At 45.8% G+C, this 18601-nt stretch overlaps 1 long non-coding RNA gene across 1 annotated transcript; it reads left to right on the top strand.

The window, feature by feature from the left end:
• Positions 1-4062: 4062 nt before the first annotated feature.
• On the top strand, positions 4063-16921 carry LOC123590896. The gene is made up of 3 exons (XR_006709023.1): positions 4063-4096; positions 6421-6520; positions 16707-16921. It is a non-coding gene; the product is annotated as an uncharacterized LOC123590896 (long non-coding RNA).
• The last annotated feature ends 1680 nt before the right edge of the window (positions 16922-18601 follow it).

The raw sequence follows: 18601 nt of genomic DNA, 5'->3' as shown, positions 1-18601 counted from the left end.
CTGGTGTCTCTTCTTATAAGGGAACTGATCACATTGGAGCAGAGACCCACCCTCATGACCTCATGGAACCTTAATTACCTTCGTAGAAGTCCTGTCTCCAAATACAGTCCCACTGGCAGTTGGGCCTTAAAGGTATGGATTTGGGCGGGGGTGGGGGTGAATAGACATTCCTTCTATAATGGGAAGGGACAGTAGATTTATTCTTAATCCCAGGGAATCTTGGTCTCCTATGATTATGTGTCAGAAATGAGGTTAAGTGACTTATGTGACTTACCCTCATTAGCCTTTTCCACTTCTGTGAAACATATTATCATTACCTCAGTTTTACATAAGAGGTACTCAATGTTGGGCCCTGTGTTGACCGCACAGAGCCTGCTTGGGATATTCCCTCTCTCTTTCTCTTAAAATAAATAAATAAAACATTTAAGAAAAGAAGTAATCAATGTTGAAGGCGGTTAAGTAAGTTACCTAAGGTCACAGAGCTCGCAAGTGACCGAGGCAGAACTTGAACCCAAATCTGCTGAATTTCCTCTTAGCCACGATGCTTCCTGCCACGGTCAGCCTGCCTGGGGAGAGTCTGAATGGCAATTCTCTTTGAACGTCTGGGTTCCTTGAAACAATATGTCTACCTATTTCGCGAGCGAAGCACCTAGTGTTTAAATACACAGTTTCTCATGGAGAGCACTGCCCCCCGAGGAATCAAAAGCACTTGGCGTTCCGGGTTTGGAAAGAGTCTGGTGTGCCCTCAGACACTCACCCCGGGATGGGCTCCACTCGCCATGCTCTTAGTGGCAGCCCATCTCTGAAGTTAGGTAGCACCAGCATTCATGGGCTGATGGAATGACAGCGGGAAGCAAAACAGGAAACACTCAGGAGTTGGTGGTCTTAGTTCCCTACTGCAGTGGGCATACCGTGAAGCTAATGAAGGTTCAGACCTCTCACCCGCCGAGGAGCAGCTCTAGCTTGACGCCCACGTGGCCCTACGTTTTTGTAAGGTGTTTGAGCTGCAGTGGGCTAATTCCAGTTCCCCTCCCTCAAACTTCTCCTTGGGTTGGTTGGTTGGCATGACCACTCTTTCATGCAAGGTGGTATTGAATGGTCGAACATGTTTTATATGCACAGTTTGTCTTATTTGTCTTTTCTTTTCTTTAATGTTCATTCATTTTGAGAGAGAGAGGGAGAGGGAGAATCCCAAGCAGGTTCCACACCATCAGCACAGAGCCTGATGCGAGGCTCGATCTCACAAACCGTGAGATCCTGACCTGAGCCGAAATCAAGAGTTGGACGCTTAACTGACTGAGCCGCCCAGGTGCCCAGTCTTATTTTTCTTTAGTGGGCGCTCAAACTGTGTAAGCTTCAGCCCGCTAAAACTGATCTGCCTCTCCTTCCCTCCCATTATTGGTTCTATGGCTCGGGGTCCTCTTTCCAAGCAGCAGAGTGCCCGTGAGCAACCAGCAGGATGGAGATCATAATGCCTCTGTCTTCAGGAGGGCTCTCTTTCACCTCTAAGAGCAGCCTCAACAGCCAGCGGGCCCAGGGTGACTGCCTGACCTAGATGCCTCTCAGGAACGAGCCTATTATTCATTAACAAGCCCAGTTATTTTACGGGCCAATTAACTTGGGAGGCCGTGGAAGGGAAATTCCGACGTTGTGTAAGCCTGCGTCTCCCCCCTCCCCATCCCCCTTTTCTCCCCACTGTAGTTTGGGTCTCTGCCACTGTTTAAATTTGAGCTGATTTGCTATCCCGGCATCTGCAGTTTGATTATTTGACTATTGCCTGGCTCTTGGTCAAACCACTGGGGAGCCCACTAGCCAGTGATTAAATCTGAGCCATGATTATAATGGTTTTATTTTAGTGGGGCCTCTGTTTATGGGCCCACCGGTATTAGAGTGCAGTGTTATTGTAATGAGGTATTAGCCTCCTAGAAATAATCAGGTGAAGCTAGTAGGCTAAGAAACGCCAGGCAAATGGAGTCCATTATTTGGCCAATACACCTCTACTTGATCTTTCATTCTGTTCGGAAAAAGTGAATGTGTAGGAGGAGATGAGAGGGGCTGGCTATTACCCAAGCATATACGGTGGTCAGGCATGACCTAGGCACCTGTTCATGTTGTACATTTTATTGTGAAACGACCCAGCGAGGTAGCATTATGAGTGTATCTGTACTTACAGAGGAAGCACAGAGAAGTTATGAAAATTGTCCTTGGCCACACAGCTAGCACATGGAGGAGGCATACACTGGGCAGAGTCTGACTTGGGGCGCTGTTTCTTTGACGTTAAGCTGACTGATGTGGGTATACTTGTAAGGCGCTCCCAGCTCCTACTGAATCTTTGTTTTTGTTTGCTTTTTGGTCTGCTGATGGTTTCAGCATCAGAGAAATGCTCTGTGGTGGGTGCTACTTGGTGGGAGGAAGCCATGAGAGGTAAGAATTCAGGTGAGGTCATCTGCAGGAAGAAATACCAAGATTATAAGTTGTGATTTTGTTTCTCGGCTTCTTAGTGAGCTTAGGGCAGCCTGAAATGGATAGATGTGCTGCCCAATCGGCCGAGGCCGATTCCAGCGCTGCCTCTAACTTCTGTGTGTCCTCAAGCAAGTCCCTGCTTCTCTGGTCCCTGCCTACTTTTCCAGCATCGGCACCTGCCATTCCCCATCTTGCTTCTGCTGCCTTAGCTTCACAGAATGCAAGTCATTTATTTGGTAAGTGATCCCAGGAAATGCTGAAAAGGGAGAGGCGACAGGAGACAAGGATGGGGAGAAAGGCAATAAAGGGTGAGCCATGAAGTACAATCCCTCATGGGCACCTGGAGCTTCACTCTTTGAGGGGACTGTGGGAGCCAGTGTGGAACACACACTTCGGTTCTCCTACCCGAGGGCGGAGTGACCTGCTCTGACTTGGGGAAAAGCCCCTAAACAGTTGCGAGTTTGGGCAGCTGAAGACTGGCTGGTGGGCACAGATGTTGTCCACTGCCAAGATCATATGAGCGTCTCATGGACACGATTCTAATATAATGAGAAAAATAAACCTTGAATTGTTTAAGCCCCTGGAACAGAGTTTTCCAAGGTGGGCACTTGTCTAAGGGCCCCTCGCCTTCTTGTAGTCCTGAGTACATATTGTTCTTTTTCTTGCCTTAGATAGGGACCCCCCCCCCCACTACTGCCTCTGCCTGGTGTGTTTTTCCTCTCCCTCCTCATCCATGGCCTCTCTTCATTCTTTCAATGCAATGCAGTTTCCAAGAAGGGTGGTGTCTGACCAACCCAGCCAAAGTGGTTTCTTTGAACCCAGGTCTGCCCAAATCCAGACAAAGCACAAGCCCAAGTTGTTCTTTTTGTTTTTTTTTTTAAGACAGGATTCAACGAGGAGGAAATCCCCCTGTCAAAAGCACTTCCTCTCAATATCCATGCTGAGTGGTAACAAATAGTTTGCTCTCTGGCTTCATATCGTTCTGGCCACTGTGTGTCCATTAAAGAGGGTTCCAGTTAGCAGCTGCTGCATGCAAAAGCCACTCCAGAAACTTTCTGGCTTCAAACCACAATGATTTTGTCATCTCTCATAATTCCTTTGGGTCAGGAATTTGGGAAGGGGCTCAGCTGGTCAATTCTGATTTGGGGTCTTTCACGTGGTTGCAGCCAAATGGTGGCCGAAGGGGCTGGAGCCCCTGAGAGCCTGTCAGGCATCTTTCTTCACGTAGCCTCAGGGCCGTTCCATGTGGTCTCTGAGTGTGGGCAAATTTGGGCTTCTTTCCTGGCTCGGCAGTCTCAGGGCAGTTGATTGCCGACACGGAGGCACAGGTGGAGACTGAAGGTCTCAAGAGTGAGTGTCACAGTGGGCAAAGGGGTATCTGAGTCACCACCAGGAAGTAGCCTCAGAAGTCAGGTAACATCGCTTCTGCATACTCTCTTGATTGAAATAGTCACAAAAATGTACCTATGCTCAAGAGAAGGGACATTAGACCCTACCTCTTTTGGAATAGTGAGAAGATTCTAGAAGAGCATGTGAAATGGGAGATGTTGTCGTAATCATCTTTGGAATATGCAGTCTGCCTCCAGAGGGTGCATGTATGGGGTAGGCGTGAAGGACGAGGACAGAAAGCCTGGTGAGTAAGCAGGTCTGGGGGAAAAAATAGAGTGGGGTGTCCTCCAGCGGAGGGAAGAAGAGGACAAGCTGGTTTGTATCACAAAGGAGGGAGAAATGGCTAGAAAATGGTAACCAGGAGTGGAGGAGTGAAGGAGAAAGTGCAGGAAGGATGTGCCACAGATTCGTGGCCCTGACGTCTGGGTGGATGGCGGGTCATTTGCTGACTTGGAGAACACAGGAGGAAGAGCAGAAAGCAGGAGTGGGGCTGTGGATGGGCTTGGCTTTGGCCATGTCGCGTTGGCTTCGTACTGCCTAATTGATTAAAATTCCTCCAAGTGGAAGACTGAGCCACAGTGTGGAGACTGGAGGAGACCATATCCAACTCTTAGGATCTCTGTATAGGGTCGTGTCAGATACTCAGACAAATACTGGGTGGCAGCAAGGCAGGTTCTTTGGCCCTCCCGTGCAGCTGGGGAAGGAGGCTGCTAAGAGTGGCACAGCACCACATTTGCCAAACTTGCCAGGTGGTCAGAACAGTCTGGGAGCCTGTTAAAAATAAAAGTTCCCAGGGCTCACCCCAAACTTACTGAATCAGAGTCCTCAGGGGAAGGGCCTTGGGAATCCCTATTTTTAACAAATGCCCCAGGTGATTCATGACCGAACGAGTCTAACCCGGACTGGGGAGGTGATTACGGGGCTCCACGCTGTGCAACATCGGAGCATTGTTCACATACACAACAGGTACGTGGTACCCCTGGCCTTGTGTTCAGCTGTCACCTGGATTTGGAGCTCGGGGTCTCTAGAACTGAGTTTCAGTTAGGACTCCACTGCTTCCTATGTGATCATGGGAATGTGGGACCCTGTCAGTTTCTCGTCTCTAAACTGGGGACAGTGATGATATGTGGTATATATATAAGGATTAAATGAGTGCATTCCTACACCAGATCTCTGACAAGCGTGTGTCCCACAATTCAATTCAATTCTGACCCTAACCGCCCAGAGTTAGCATCAGATCCATTAGTTAAAGGGCAAGCTCCCCACCAAGGCTGCCCTTCCTTCAATGCCAGCCACAAGTGTGGGTTCCCATGACCCCTATGCCTTCTCCCGGTTGATAGTTCACTAGAATGACCTAACAGAACTTAAGAAAGGGCTATCTATACTTATGACACCATTTCATTATAAAAGATACAAATGAATAGCTGATAAAGTGGTACGTAGGGCAAAATCTGGAAGGATGCCAAGCACAGAAGCTTCTGTCTCCAGGTGATAATGATGCGTGTTTAGGTTGGAGGACCACTGCCCTGAGGCTGTATGCAAAACCGGATTGTCTGAGTTGTGAGGGAAGGCTGGAGACATTGGCTTAGGACGAGGCAGATACCTTTGGTTTCCCCAGCAGCCCCAGGGCTACCTTACCCACCACTGGGAGAACAGCTTGGCTTTGCGTTATGGTGGCTGTGCTGTTCTGGAGAGGCTGAGCCCTTACCCAGCCCTGGGATGAATCATGATTGGTGAGTGCCAGTCAAAGTGCTCTCCTTCCACTGGCCATCCAGCTTTGGGTATGGCCAGGTGACCCCAGGTGGCAGGGAGGTGGGAGGGGAAGTGCACACGGAGTTTGAGAATAGGTTTCCCCTGGGTTGAAAAGATAAGGAAGAATCACTCACTCCTTTCTCTACCCCTGGTGCCGTTTTGTTTCCAAAAGAAAGTACAGGTGTTTATTCTTATGAGTGGAAAACACTCTTTTTGCTCCCCATTCCCCACCCAACTCCCCCTGATCCGTGGCACAGGATTTCCCTTGACCTGGGCAGGGTAAGTCGGCTCCCTTTCTACAGCTCCCCCACCCACCCCCCCAGCACCTTGCATCTCCCTTCGGCAACACCCTCCAAACTTTGGTTCCACTTCCCTTGCCCAGTGGAAGCTCTGTGAGGGCGGGCCAGGCTTGCCTCCTTCCCGGCTGGCTCCGTTGGCAGTAGACAGTAGGTGCTCACCGTTGCTGACTCAGCGGCCTGCGGCCTCCCCCCTGGCCCCGACCATCCACTCACTCTGTGGTGCTGTTTTTAAGGGGCCTATGGGACAAAAGGGCACGGACGATGAAAGTGTGAATGGAAAAGGGGGTTGAGGAATTTTGCTCAAATGAACCACAGTCAGGCAGGGCAAATTCACCGCATTCTTTAGAAGCCTGTGAAAATCTGGCAGACAAAAAAGGGTTTTGTCAGTGGGTGTCGAGTGATGAGTGTAACCATGGACAGTTTTCAGGAGTGGGGAAAAGGAGTGAGAAATTGCTACATCCTCTTGGACAAGAGAGAATAATGTCTTCTAATTTTGAAATGTCTCTCTTTTTAGAAGGGTCCAGTGGGTGGTGGTGGAGTATCTTCTCTTGGAAAAACAAATCAACTGTGTTAACATCAACAAGGAAGTCTTCTCTGGAATGAAGCTGTATCTGTAGGTGAGGCCGCAGAGAAATTCTACCCCACACTTTGTATGCTCAGGGGCAATCACTGGCAGGGAGAAGATTGGTTCTTTGTGTTTCTTTTTCCAAAATGTTTTTATTTTGAAGTAATTCCAGATCTAGAGAAAAGTTGCAAGAATAGCACAAAGATTCCCTCATATTCTTCTTCTAGATTCCCCAAATGTTGCCATTTTGCCACATTTATTTTGTCATTCTCCCCCACGCCCCATGTGTGTGCGTGTGTGTATGTATGTATATATACGTATATGTGTATATATATATTTATATATATATATATTTTTTTTTTCTTTTTCTGAACTGCTTGAAAGGGAGTTGTGGACACGGTGTCCTTTTATCTTGAAATACTTCAATGTATATTTTCTTAAGTGACAAGGACATTCTCTTACAATGACCAAAATCAAGCGATTTATGTTGATATAATGCTATATCTAACCTGCATACCTTATTCAAATTTAGCTGATTGACCTAATAACATCCTTAGTAGCAAAAAAAAAATTTTTTTCTGGTTCTGGGTCCAATCCAGGACTGTGTGTTAAACTTAATTGTTATGTCTGTTTAGTTTCCTTCCACATGGAATAGCCCTCACGTTTTGTCTTTCATGACCTTGACATATTTCAAGAGTATGGGCCAGTTGTTTTTAAAGAATGGCCCTCAATTTGGGTTGTGTGATGTTTCCTTATAGTAAGACGCAGGTTTGCATTTTGGGCAGGACTATCACAGGAATGATGCAGTGTCACAAAGACTGATTTTAAAAAGGCAATCGTTTTGAAGGGTTTGGTGTTCAAGAAAGATTGGAGGCATCACAGATTGGCTGTGACCCCAGTCCTTAGAATCACTTGCTAGAGATGTAGCTTAGGGGTGTGATCTTGAGAGAGTCACTTTGCCCTCTGAGCTTTAGTTTCTAATCTGTAAAATGGGAAGAGTGGTGGTGGCTTATATTTATTGAGCACTTCCTATCGCCAGATGTTGTTTCAAGTGTCTTCTACATAGCGACTCATTTAATCCACATGACAACCCTATACCAGAGGTATTTTTCAACATTATTGGTCTTCTTTTACAGATGGAACTGAGGCACAGAGAGGTAAAAAAAACATGTCCAAAGTCACACAGCCGATATGTGGTGGCAATGGGTTTCCAACCAGGTTACTCTGACTCTAGAGGCTACCTGTTTAATCCTCATGCCATACTGACTCCTTGAAGTGATATTTCAGAAGGTTGTTTCTGAGAAGAACTAAAGAAGAATATTCAGGGCAAGACAATTGTTAATATCTTCTTTTATTCAATGTGTTTTTCATTTTGTAAAGGATTTGATCAAGATGTTCCAACTTGGTGACACTGATGTGACCAAGGATCTAAGCTGACATTTGAAAGGCTCTTGGGGCCTCATGAAGCAATGAAGTCAACTTTGGGCTGTGTTAAGGGTCCAGGGCAGTACAGCCTCTGCACTTGGCCTTGGCTCTTGGGCACTCACAGATGGTCAACACCCAGTGGTGATGAGCCTGTGAAATGGAGCCGGGTGAGGAGACCACTGATGCCATTTTTATTGGGTTTGGAAGGCTTTCGAGTTGCCTATGTTAATGGCATTCTCCTCAGGCCATCATAAGGTATGTTCCCATTTCCCAAATGCTTGCTGGCTGGAGGAATGCAGGCAGAAGCAGGCAGATCAGATCCCTCTGGGCAGGAGCACTGATGCTTTGGGATTTGAACGAATAATGTTGGGGAAGGGTGGAAGAAATATTTTGAAGTGAGTGGAGTCCATCATATTTTTGCAGGGATAACCACCTGCTGTTTTATTTTTTCCTTGTCTGGATGAGAGGGAGGGAAAATGAATGTTATGTTACCTGTGTGTAGGACAGGGTTATTAACCGGGTAGGTTTCAGGAATTCCATGAACTCCTTGAATCGTGTATGGAATTGAGTATATCACAATTGAATTGTGAGTGAATATGTACATATTTACATGTATTTCCTACAGAAAGATTCCCAGTTTTTATAAAACCCTCAATGTGTTCTGTTATTTAAAACAGAAAAAAAAAGAATCCTTGGTGGTCAGGAAGAGGATATGAGAGGGAGAAAGGGAGAGAGAGAGAGAGAAAGAAAGAAAGGGAATATTATTTCACAATAGTTGTACAAGAAGTTGCTAGGAAACCATTCATTGACTTTGTGAATTATAAACATTTTCTTCTTAACCCAAAATAAATAGACCTCATATCATTCCAATCATGAGAACCCAGCTGCTTGTGTGTTGGGAAGGAGTGGGGCTGTGTGTGTGTGTGTGTGTGTGTGTGTGTGTGTGTGTGTAGGGAAGGGTAGCAGTTGGGGAGAAGGAGAGGAAGGGAGGGTGGGTGGAGCAGGGCTCTCTGAGAATGCAGAGAAGAGGAATGTGGGCTTCTTACTGTCTTTAAGAAGGAGCAGAGACCTTCCTGCAGCCAAACTCAGCAGATGCCCCAAGATTATAATCCATATGACACTGATGATGGCTACAGGTGACAGAACCTGTCCTTGTTTACTCAATGGATATGTGGGGGGTTTTGCTTGCCTTCAAATTTGCAAATCTCACAAATAATTCAAATCCCCTGGAAGGAAACATAAAAGTGAAGTAAGCTGCTTAGCTACTTACTTCCTGCTTCTCAGCAGAGCCTTCAAACTCCTGGGGCCTCATTCTGGGCGTGGCTTTGGCCTGTGCCATGTGGCTTATAGGGAAAAGTGATCAGACTTCTTGGATTTTAGGGCATCCAAATTTCAAATACTTATTTTATATTCTACTACAGATTTTGTTATCTCTGAAATTATAAAATATGCTTGAAATCCATATTTCTCTAATTATCAGAGTTGAGGGTCCATTGCTTTTAATCCCTGAATCCATGAGGAGTTTTGTTTATCTTTTCACCTTCTGCCTCCCTTTACCACGTATTTCCTAGTTTTTTTAAAGTTTAAATTTGAGTTATAGAGCCAGCTTCTTCTTGTCATCACTGTCAATATTGTATATTTTTGTAAAGCCATATACATCTTAGTTTTTATTATAGTTTTGGACTTTCAATTTAAATACGTACACTGGTTATTCAGAAATACCATAATATATTTAGCTAGTGTCCCCATTCACCCCCAGCCCTTTACTCCATGACCAACCTGCCCTGCGGTCCATGCCATAGAAGTGTCCGTCCCACCTTCTTTGCCAGCCCTTTCTTTACACTAAATGTGCTACTCAGGCTTTAATCTAAAACCAATCACTCGACATTATCTCCAATGATTCTCCCCTCTTTCCCTACTTTATCAATCTTTGCTCTTTGCTAGATCAAATCCGCAAACATGCACACGTGCTGTTATCCCTTACATCTTAAAACCAAATGAACTTCCCATGATCCTGCTCTTCCAAAGCCTTTCTACTCTTTGATTCCCTTTGCAGCTATATTCCTTCTAAGAGGTGTCTATACTCTGTGTCCACTTCCTCTTCTCCCACTTTCTCTTAAGCCCATTCTGAACTGCCCCATTGTTCCACTGAAAGTACTGTGGTTGGGGTCCCCATTGCCTAACCTGAGACCATATCTAAGGGTCATTTCTTAGTCCTTATCTTACTTGGCCTATTAGCTGCATGTTACACAGATGATCACTTTCTCCTTCTCGATTTACTTCCTCCCTTGGCTTCCAGAGTACCACCTTCTTGGTTTTACTGTTTCTCTGGCTTCTCCCTCTCTGTTTCCCCTGCTATTCCCTCCTCTGCTACTGTTGGAGAGCTCTGAGAATTGGACTTGGTCTTCTGGATTACACTCATTCCTCTGATAATCCCATCCAGCTTCATGGTTTTCAATGCCACTCACATGCTGAAAACTCTGAAACCGAAACTTCCATCCCAGGCATCTCTCACCTGAACTCCATACTCAAATGTCCAACTGTACAACATCTCCATTTGTATGTTTGATGGATGTCTCAAACTCAGCGTGTCAAAACTTCACTACATTTTTATCTCCTAAACCTGTTCCCTCAAAGTCTTCCCAAACTTAGTCATTTGACAGCAATTCTACCCCTCTGGTTTTTCAGGCCACAAATGGTGTTATCATCCTTGACCCTGCGGTCACACCTCTAAGCAATCCATCAGGAGATCCTGCTGACTGTCCCTTCAAAATAGGTTCAGAATAAGCCCATCTCCCGTCTTCCACCGTGGTCCAAACCACCGCCTTCTCTGAGCTGGATTACTGTGATAGCTCCCTACACCGGTTCCCTGCTCCCATCCTTGGTCCCCCCATGGTCTCGCCTCAATACAGCATCCGAGTGACCCTTTTAGAGACTCAGTCACATCACACCCTTATCTACTAAAACCCCAAAGTCTCCAGTTTCCTGCACGGAAAGAGTCAAAGGCCTTTCAAGTGTCCTCAAGGCCTCTGTGGTGACATCCCTTTTTGCCCCATTTCTTCATCTCCTCCCACCCGCCCCTTGCCCTCTCCACGCCAACCACCCTGGACCTTGTGTTGTTCCTGGAATGTCTAGATGCACCCTGCTGGAGGCCCTTGGCCCTGGCTGTTCCTCTGCCTGGCACACTTCCCCTAGATACTCATTCCCACGGCTCCTTCAGATCTTTCCTCAAATGCCACGTCCTCAGGCAGGCCTACCCTAAACACTCTGGAAAGAGTTACGACCTGCCCCACCCCCACCATCCTACAACTTAGCACTTCTGACCCCCTACCTTGCTCTAGTTTCTCCTCAAAATTTTTACCATATGTATCGCTTCCAGAAACCACGCACTTTACCATGCTTCCTTATCTTTTGCTCACCCTGTTGAAGATGTTTTTACCTTTTGGAGCATCTCCATGGGTATTTGAATAGGAGGTCTGGAGGAGGCATACCCATAAGGTCACATCTACTATCATGTGAACCCAGACATTACTACATTCATCTATGGCTCATCCTTGTTTATTTTTCTTTGTATTCCAATACTAGCTTGATTGGCACACAAGGCATTTTATGACCCGCTTTCTCCCGTGCTGCCTCCAATCTTCCCCTTTTCACAAAATCTTGTGTCCCTGTTGAACGACTTCCAAATCCCCTTAATCACTGATGTTTCTTGGTTACTGATTCTTTAAGGCTCAACCCAAATGTTATTTCCTTTCCGGAAGCCTTTCTGATCATTTCAGTCAACACATTTTTTTCAACAGATGTTTAATGAGTTCCTACTAGGTACCACAGAAATAAAATGGAAAGTGGCACAGATATGGCCCCTGCTTGTGGTCTGGTTCTGGGAATAGGAATGAATACATCATTCTGTTCATTAAATGGGAAGTGGGGTAGACTGGGAGTTCTTCCTCACGTCTGGTGTTTCTTTCCATGGAGGAGAAGCTCTGTTAGAGCTCCCAGCCTTTCAAATGTTTGAAATTGTGAATTTAGGATAGGTAACTGGGAATGAGAGTCTCCACCTTTTCTTCCCTCTTTCTCTAGCATATAATTCACTTTGCAGGAAGCACACATTCTGCTGGGCTTCTCCAAAAATTGAGTTTGGCATGGCTAGGCCCCAGGGTGGGTCCAGGTGGGTGGTATGCAGTGAAAATCTGAAACTGTTTGCAACTGACCAGATGGGTAAATTAGTCTGATTCTGGGGTTTTAGTATGAAGAAGTCTACTTATCCATCAACCTAAAGTCTCTGATAACAGCTTATTTCTAAATTTTATCTCCCAGTTGGTTCTGAGGAAGGGAAAAAAGGACATCACTAGTTGGGCTTTCTCAAACCTCAACAAGAGTATGAAAGTAAAATTCTGAATGGAACTCCTAGTTTATTCTCTTGTAGTGTCTTTTTCAAAAATTTTTAAATGAAATTTGTTGCATCACTGTAATGATCTATTTATATATATATATTCTCCTCCTCCTCTAGAGTGTGAGTCTCTGCCTCTGGTTGTGAAATTTGTACACTAGACAAAGGTATCTAGCTTGAGGGACAAGTGGGGGCTAAAATTTTGACCAGTGCTATGCTGGTTGGTAGTTGTATCTTTATCTGGGGTCACATCCTCTAAGAAGGTGAAGAGCCTTTTTGTAATTTTCACAAGAGCTCCTTAGGTGCCAGCAAAGCCCCATGTCCTTGTATTTGATGAATGAAGAAATACATACTCTTTAGATGGGCATCACTATTGCCTTATCGAAATGTAATCATCCAGAAGAGAGGAATCACATCTATTTATCTCATTTTTCATCATCCTTAGTCAAATACAAGAAGAACAATACATCAGGCAAGACCCAGGCAGAACTGTAAAGGTGGGAAAGAATATCGCTTTTCCCGGGCCATTCCCTTAATTTCTATTATTATTATTATTATTATATTTAAGAGTAATAGAAAAATAAAAACAATGAATTTGAATTCAGGGAATCTCAGATCTGAACCTTAGTTTTCTTCTATCTAGATGGAAAGATCTCAATGGTTGGGGTAAGGACAAAACAGTACATTATATGTGAAAAAATATTGCACACCATAAATTCATACAGATGTTAAGGGTTATTAATATAATTCGTTGATTGCTAAAATTATACTCAGAAGCATTTGCTACTTCAATTAATGTGTAAGACTCGCTCTGACAATGTTGATTCTAATGATAACAACAAAACTTGCTTATTCTGGAAAACACCCAGAGGCATCTCTTTGAATTACTCATTTTCCAACAGGTTTTTATAGATTTTGTAACATAATTTGAAAGGGTCTAAACCTACATGCTAAAGGGCATTCCACTTAACATCTGCACTTCTTACTTTGCACATATATTTACCTCTATTTCTGTTGGTTAGTAGTTGCTTGAAGGGATGATTTCAGATCCTACTTGATGAAGCCATTCTGCTCGTTAATGAGACGGTACCCCATATCACACTTTTTCTAACCAAATGCATTCTGGTGGAACAGGAGCATCCTTCCAACGTCCATCTGTTTTAAAGTCCTTGTGAGAGCGGAGCCCTAATAATTTTGTGGGAAAGGGCAGACAACCAGGGCTGATCGGTACAGTAGAAGGTAGAGGGTTGAGGCATCAACATCAAGTCTTTGTATTTCCCTGTAATCTTCCTGACTGTAGTTCCCAAGAAATATACAGTACAAGACATGGAGAGCAGATGAGGTGTGTAGTACAACTTCAAGGGCAAGGGCAACATCAAAATAAGAATGCCAGAAAATTTAAGGGTAAGGACAGGGATACCAGGAGGGTGTTGGTGTTATCCAGTTGTTGGAATCATCCAGGCCTGGGTTCAAATTCCCAGTTCTTTAGTTGTTTCCCTGCATTAGCCTCAGTTTCTTATCAGTAAAATGTGGCATTTTGCTCATTCCATAACACTAGCAGAGGGATCAGATGAAGAATACACTTTGAAATGCCTTGCAAACAATAAGTAACTACATGATTGCCATGATTATAATTATTATATCAACAGTAATGTCTTAACTGGTAGTTTCTAAGCACCATAAATGTAAATAAAGCAGTCATGGTGCTTACGAGTTTGGGAAGCCAGATGACCTGAGTTTGAACCCAGCTCTGCCACTTACCAGCTGTGTGAACTTAGACATACATCTCAACCTCCCTAAGCCTCAGTATTTTCCTCCATAAAATGGGAATAAGATCAATATCCACTTCATATGTTTTCGAGAGACCTAAATTACATAACAAAAGCAAAGAACTTGGATACTGGACACCTCACTGGGCCAAGAGCCCTCAATTGTGTGTGTTCTTCCCATGCTTTGAAGTTGTTACTGCCAGGGAGGGAAAGCAGGGAGGATTCTGGCTGTGGAACACTGGGGAAGTCAGAAGACTGAGGGCCACCTTAAGCCACTGCCGTGTATCTGAAGTTCTTTCCAGTAGCTGGCTTGTGGGGCTTAGGGGTTTCCCAGGACTATTATGATGCCAGGACACAGCACTTCTGCCAGAAGGAACCGACAGGACAGGACCAAGCATCATGGCTAAACTTTCGGAGTCAAGCAGTTCTATTCCTATATCTACCCCTTATATCTGTGGGATCTCAAGCAAATTACTTAACCTTTCTGAGGCTCAGTTTCTTTACCTATAAAATACAGGTGATACATCAGACAAGGCCAAGATGGAATTGTGAAGGCCCTCTTTCCCAGGCCATTCCCTTAGTTTCCTATATTATTATTGATCCATGGAGTTGATATGAGGATTAACTGAAATAATAAATGCAAAAATGTGCCTGACTAGATAAATGGAGACATTTTTATTAGGCCAGCAAAAATCATTTAATCGTACATTTTGGCAACCAGTTATTGAATCCTCTCTCTATGTCAGATACCATGTGAGGTACTATGAGACCACTTCTGATTCATTCAACAAGGTGTTTGAGTATTTTCTGTATGTTGGGCATCATAATAGGTGCTTATCCATCAAAGCCTTCAAATGTCTAGATAAAACACCCCTCAAGACTCTTCAATTCCACTACTCTGAAATTCACAGGTTGTGAACCAGTTTTTCTTAATTCATGCATCAAAGATGATGCCAAGACTTTTGTGAACAATTGAAAATATAAAGAGGAATAAAACTTGACCCTAGCAACCAGAGGTCTCCAACCAGGTAGGGCCATTTTGACACTTCCATCTCATCATTTCTTTCTTTCTTTGGGTGTCATCTGTGGTTGACGTCTCTTTTGTTATGTACCCAATGGTTATATTAATTAACTAATGGAATAGACACGCATTGTGTTTCTGCTACGTGCAGGTCAGAGTACGAGGTCTTGTTTGGAATGTAATAAAGAAATAAGATATAGTCCCTCACTAGGAAGTTCTAATTTAGTAGTGGAGATAAGGCAACCATGAGAAGTCAAATAATAATCATCTAATAGTGTTTTGCTGAACACAATGAGTGTCTGACTGAAAAGATGATTTTGAGGAAGTATCATGGTTGAGAGGTAGGGACATTATAGGCAGATGGACCTGATTTCAAGTCCCAGGTCTGCTCTTAACTAAGTCTTGACTTTGCCAAGTCATTTAATCTCTCTGAAAGTTCTATCAGCTTAAAATAGGACAAGACATTGGGAGTATTGACTGAGTCAATGCTCATAAACTCTTAGCACAATCCCTGGCACAGAAAAGCTTGACTTTTTGCCATGACTGTCTGAATTAATAGAATCATTATCATACTCACTCACAAACCCTCACTACCCCCTGTGTGTGGGTGTGCGTGCATATCTGTGCTCATTGTGTGCATGTGGTTAGACATTTTACTTGTCATGCATGATCCAATCTGATCAGAGAGGTCCATTCAACCATTCATCCATTGGATGAATAGTTACCAAATGCCTACTATGTGTCAGGCAATGTCTGGGGCACTGGAATACAGCAGTGAGCAATCAACCCTAAAAGTCAAGGTCTCTGCCCTCACGGAGCTTACCTTGTAGTGGACCAGCAAGAAGATACATATAAAACATAAACTATGATGTCAGGCAGTGATAAAATGATATGCTCTGAAGGAAGGGGATTAAGCACCTTCGCTCTTGCTATGACACAAAGACTCTTTTGTTCCTCGTCATATCTCCCCCTATCCAGACCAGTAAGCGAGTGACCTCTGTGTTCAGGACACCACTCTCTTTTCACATTTCAGTCTCTGAGTCAGAAGGACATTCCTCAGAAGACATTCGGGTCATCAGCAGGAGCGTATCTGGTCTCCTATAACTGGGAAATGGGAAGCCAGGAGATAAAAGGCAGAGCCTGAGAGAGTAGCTAGACTTTGCAATAACGTTAGAAGGAAATAATTATGGGTGCTCAAAACTGATCGAGTTATTAGTCCAAATGCATGGCGTGGCCATGCAGGGAGTGGCTAGTGGCCAGCGGGGAACAGCTGCTTTTGCTGTGACCAGTCCCTCCAGTGAGAGCAGGAAGAAGTCTAGTTAGCCTGATTTATTGAACTATTTAACGTCCACTGGATGTTCTTTATTTTACCGTTATTTATGACTTGCTGAGTCCTGGCAGTAAGCTTTGGATGAAATAAGGTGCAGGTGGAAGGCATGGCCTGGGGCTGAGGAGGTTTCCACATAAGGACGGGACCAAGCAAAGCTTCCACAGCTGTCACTAAGCACATGGGCTGAGAAGGTGGTGACATCTCCAAGGTGTGAGCCTAGCTCGTCCCCGTTCCCTGGATTCCTTTCACACCTCCGACGTGCTCCCTGCCCCCCCCCCGTTCCTTCCCTCCCTCTCCTCGCAGACATGTCTCCCCCTGGCAAGCAGGCCTTCGCGGTAGCAAATGAACCTCATGTCAAACCCACCCCAATATCTCTGGGATTTGGTTTGCGAGCCCTGGCACCACACTTTATATTTACAAAAGTCAAGAGGAAAGAGAGATCGAAGAGGGGAGGCATGAGGAGGAAACAGACAAGCACACACAGAGGCCATTTTACTCCCATGAAGAGGAGCAGATGTTTCCATGTGAGTTTCTCCTCGTCTGGAGTGGCTGCGATGTGGGGGCACCATCCCTGCCTGCTCGCTGGGCTCGAGGTGGGGGGTCTGACCTGAAGCCTGAGGTGGGCCGGCAGCTCTTCCCCTGCTTCGGTCACGCGTGGGGCCCTGACAAGACCCCGCACTGTTGACATTCCCTGCCAGGGATCCATGGGGGGGGAAGAAACTCTCTGGCTGCCAAGCTGCCTCACGTTGGCTCCAGAAGCTTCCGCCTGGATGTCTATCTTGATTGGCCCCAGACCATCCCCTGCCTGACCCCAACTCGCCCACTCAGGGCTACCTTTTAACCTTTCTGTCCTCACTCACTCTGGACCGGTGTCTCCCCTCAGCCTCAGCTGTGCCGGGCTCAGCCGCCCTCTGAGTGTGCTTCGTTCCCACATGGACCCCTCCTAGAGCCGCTGGGAGCTTAGCTAGACCCTCCGGAGTCCGTCCGCACACGAAATGCCACAGACTAAACACTGAGTCACCGCTCACTCGCTGCTCTCCCCGAAGCTCTGGTTTCAGAGGGAGGACCTGAGGGCTTCACTGAGAGAAATAGTTTCCCCCTTTTCTTGCTGGGTGGTTTTAAGGTGCGGCAGCGGCAAGATTGCTGGGGAAGTTGTGGGTGGGCCGGGGGCCAAGTACGATGGAGGTATCCCTGGGTCAGCGTTTTGCGTGAGCACCAACCCCAGCCTCTCTCTCTCACCCCCACCCCTCAGGCTCCCCCAAGACGGCAGACAGGAGCAGTGGCTTATGATACGACCACCACCTCGCTCGCAGAAGGGGAAGGAAGTGGCAACCAGGCCACCAGATCCTCCCCACGGCCCTGTGGGAAGGCAAGAGAGGGCTGTCCCATTTTGCAGATGAGGAAACGGAGATCCAAGAGGACAGAGGCCGTAGCCACGGCCTGCGGGAGAGACCGGTCCTGGGGCCAGTGTTCTCATCCCAGCAGGCGGCTGCAGGAAACAGCTGGCTTATATAATGAGAAAAGACGGACTGGGAAGTTCAATGTTGGATTCTTGGGGGAAAAGGAAACTGACCTCCCACAGTGAAGCGATCAAGGCGTGGCTCACGGGCCAACTGGGCATTTGTTCAGCGGCCTGTGCAGTGACCCGAGCTGCAATGTTCCATGGGTGGGGAAGAGTACAGCAGGATCCGTTGGCTCTTAGGAACTTGACCTAGTAGCTGGAACCCTGGGAATTTGCTTAGCTTGCTTATCAGTCTCTGGCTCACCCTGAGCAACCTGGGAAACCCAAAGGCTTGGCATGGCTGTCTGAGGATTAGCGTTGATCTGTTCATGGACGGGAGGGAGGTCTGGTCATTTTGTATCTTAGAGAGACGGGTAAGGGTCATGATCAGTCACTGTGTCCACTCCATGCGTCAGTATTACATGGCAGCCCGTGTCGTCTCTGTTTTGTCTGCTCCACACTGATGAACCTATTAATGGAAAGAAGGAGGGTAGGAGGTGGAGAAGGAAAGGAAGGTAACAGAAGCACTTTATAATTTACCATGACATGCTTTTCTGGCTCCTTTTTAGAATGCAAAATCCAAAAGCTGGAGCTTTCTCTTCTGTCTGCATTTTGAATCTTAGGAAAGCATCCAGTTAACATCACGGACCTCCAGCTCGCTTTCTCCCAAGGAGCCATTTCTTTGGGAGGAGGAGGT

The sequence above is a fragment of the Leopardus geoffroyi genome, chromosome B4, assembly GCF_018350155.1.
Source record: "Leopardus geoffroyi isolate Oge1 chromosome B4, O.geoffroyi_Oge1_pat1.0, whole genome shotgun sequence".
Classification (NCBI taxonomy): domain Eukaryota; kingdom Metazoa; phylum Chordata; class Mammalia; order Carnivora; family Felidae; genus Leopardus; species Leopardus geoffroyi.
Note: the sequence above shows the minus strand (reverse complement) of the source record. Positions and strands in the feature narration are given on the sequence as shown.